At 42.7% G+C, this 3,358-nt stretch overlaps 1 pseudogene; it reads left to right on the top strand.

The window, feature by feature from the left end:
• Nucleotides 1-2,059: 2,059 nt before the first annotated feature.
• LOC138168523 (gastrin pseudogene) lies at nt 2,060-2,550 on the top strand (annotated as a pseudogene).
• Nucleotides 2,551-3,358: the final 808 nt, after the last annotated feature.

The raw sequence follows: 3,358 nt of genomic DNA, 5'->3' as shown, positions 1-3,358 counted from the left end.
AGACACTGCTAAGCTACCAATGCAATAGTTACCTCCTCCTGAAAGTCTTTCTCAATTTACCCCATTCATTTCTAATCACATTGAATCCCCTCAAGATGTACATCCACAGTTTACCCTGTTGATTCATCCTTGGAACATTCCTTCCTGCCCATACAACTCCAAGGCCCCAAGAGCGTGAATGGCAGAGGACACTGGTGTGGGGGGTTTGAAAGAAGGACTGAGCTAAACGTGAAAGGAGAAATTGGAGAAATAACACTCTGCTAGGGAAACCTGATTATTCTTCCTCAAAGAATGTGGGTGCCTACCCTGTGATAACCTGCACCTGAAAACCCCTATGGATTCCAAAGGAAAAAGAAATGTTGGCCACCTCACCTAGAGACCAGCATCAGATTGCAATTGTCCTTCCTGTCCTATACCAGGGCAAAGCTTCTGGGTACTCAATTTCCTGAGTCAGATTAGGCACTGACTGATTATGGAGGTTTTGATGTGAGTGGGAAAAGCTTAAGTGATCATTCTTGCTAACTTCCCTCTGTGAGTAGCTTGAGAAAACTGATCGGGGAATTCTGGGTCAAACTGCTGCTCGGAGGGGTAGTGGTACATGGGAAGGTGATATTTTATTGAGGTGGTACTGGACAGGATGAGTACATTGGTGCTAACTTGCTCTAAAATGTATCTAATAAATTGATTAAAGTTTTATAAAATATGTTTTTTAAGTAACTGATGATGGAACACAGCAGAACTTAAGAGATGAGAGGTTTCTTCCCAGTAAGATAGAGCCACAAGTGATAACCTGATTAGATCATGCCACACCCTAGAGTCCTAAATTAAGGTTAGAATCTGGAAGCCCACCCACAAAGGGGCATCCTCTAGTGCTGGGAGGTACATATAATAGATGAGGGGATTGATTGGCAGTTCATACCCTGGTCCTTACCATCATAGATAAGTAGGCACTGGGTATAATATTTCCTCGCCATAACTCCATGTCACATATTTATGTATCTTCTTTAAATTTATTTTTTTACTTTACTTTTAAAAAATTAGGAAGCATTTATTTTCTCTCCCTCTTACCTTCCCCTCCCTTTGGGGAAACCCCTTCCCTACCTCCCCTTTTTTTGGAGAAGGGGAAGGCAAGGCAATTGGGATTAAGTAACTTGCCCAAGGTCACACAGCTAGCTAAATGTCAAGTGTCTGAGGTCATATTTGAACTCAGGTCCTCCTGACTTCAGGGCTAGTGCTTTATTCACTGTGCTGCCTAGCTGCCCCTATGTGTCTTTAAATTTATTTTTTACTTTACTTTAAAAAAAATAGCAAGCATTTATTTTCTCTCCCTCTTATCTTCCCTAACCTTTGGAGAACCCCTCCCCCCCCCTTTTTAACACATATGGATAGTAAAGTAAAACAAATTCCTGCATCAGGCCTGTAGCGGCAAGCACCCCAATCGTCCTCAGGGTTTGCAGCTACCACAGGTTCTTGGATCTGCTTTGTTAAAGGAAAGCAACTCAAAATGGGTTAACAAGCTTACTTTAATCAGACATATATCATTTACCTTGTTCAGGAGAAAAGGTCAGCACCCTGAACCTCAAAGTATACAGGCATAATTATCAAGACAGAAACATCAAGTAGACAGATTTCCAAACTGTCCAACCATTACATCCATACCCAGTCAACATCTGGGTTTCCACATTCTGGGTTTTTCAAAGCCGGGGGACTCTCAACAACGGCTTCCCAGAATTCAGATCAAACCACAGAACACTTCTCAAAGTGAGTCCCAAAACAAAGTTACACATCAGGGCTTATATAGCCTTCTCCTGGCTCAGAGAATGTAACAACCTTTTGGACCCACTGGCCAATCAAAAAGTATCTACTGAAAAACAAGCCTCCCCCACCCCAGGCTTCAGGTGCACATTAGCCTAGGGGCAGGGAAGATCTTTAAAATTTACATTCTTATTACAAGGCCATATCTAAAAATGATTATTTCTCATTCTATCTTCTCATTGAATCTTTGATCATTTCTTGCTATGAAATAGAATGTTCATATAGCAATTTAAGAATTGATTCCACAGAGAACACACCCAGGGGACCCTCTGAAGAATTGCCACCACCATCCAAGACCCTCCTCAGGAGCTCTACAGACAGGATGAGGCAGCTGTGGAGATTTGTGCTAATCTCTGCCCTGGCTCTGGCCACCTTCTCTGAAGCCTCTCCAAAGCCCAAAGCCCTGCTCCAGGATACTCCTCAGGGCCCTGAAACTAGTCAGAACCTGGGACTGAGATGGCCAACTGCTCTGGGCTCTCCTTCCCACCACCGGAGACAACTCCATCCTCAGGACCTTCCCCACCTCATGACAGATCTGTCCAAGAAGCAAGGACCATGGGTGGAAGAGGATGCAGCATATGGCTGGATGGACTTTGGGCGCCGCAGTGCGGAGGAAAGGAACCAGCTCCCCTAGAATGCACCACCCCTGTCCTACCCCCCACCTCTTCTCCATCCTTCCCTCCCTTCGGTTCCAACCCAGAATAAACATTTTCACACCCTAAAAAAAAAAAAGAATTGATTCCACAGTGCTTTCCATAACAGCAATTTCATGTGATAAGTAATGAAGGTACTAGTATTTCCATTTTACAGGTAAGGAAAATTGGGCTCAAAGACGACAAAGTAACTTTACCAGGGTCTTAGAGCTCTAGGTGTTCTCTCGGGGATTCAGGTGTTCTGACTCCAAATTCAGTCCTCTTTAATATTTAAGTTACTTAGAAAGGCAATATGGGGGTAGCAGAAGGAGCCCTGGTCTTAAAGATCTGAATTAGAATCCTGATTGTTGTTGTGGTTGTTCTTCGTTTTCAAAAAGGACCACGGCATCAGGGAAATGATGACATGACTTACAGCTGACTTTGATTTAAGTGAGGGAGGGCTGTGCAAAGTCAGCAGTCTCACCTTCTCCTCCAATCCTGACTCCCTCAATGACTATATGTGTAACTTTAGGAAAATCTCACCTCTCTGGCTTTCAGTTTCCTTATCTATAAAATGAGAGGGTTGAATTAAACAGTCTTTAAGATCCTTTTAAACTTTAAACCAATGATTTCTAGGCTTATTACTGAAGTATCTATGATCTTCTCCAGGTTGGTGAAATCCTACCAATTAAGAATTTGTCTATATCTTCTTTCTGCTTGTGTGTCCTTGGGCAAGTGGTTTACCCTCAATGGGCACTGTCTTCTTATCTGAAAAATGAAGGATTTAGAATAGATGGTCTTCTATGGTCCCTTCCAATTCTAAATATTCGATCTCTGATTCTGAATAAATACTAGACTTTCCCAAGACAGAAAGATGGAATATCTTTTCTAAGACCACATAGCTACCAAGT

This window comes from Petaurus breviceps, unplaced genomic scaffold, assembly GCF_028583685.1.
Source record: "Petaurus breviceps papuanus isolate PSGF00001 unplaced genomic scaffold, PetGlider_PUasm1.0 37, whole genome shotgun sequence".
Classification (NCBI taxonomy): domain Eukaryota; kingdom Metazoa; phylum Chordata; class Mammalia; order Diprotodontia; family Petauridae; genus Petaurus; species Petaurus breviceps.
The sequence above is the reverse complement of the archived record's forward strand: the minus strand, read 5'-3'. Positions and strand labels throughout refer to the sequence as shown.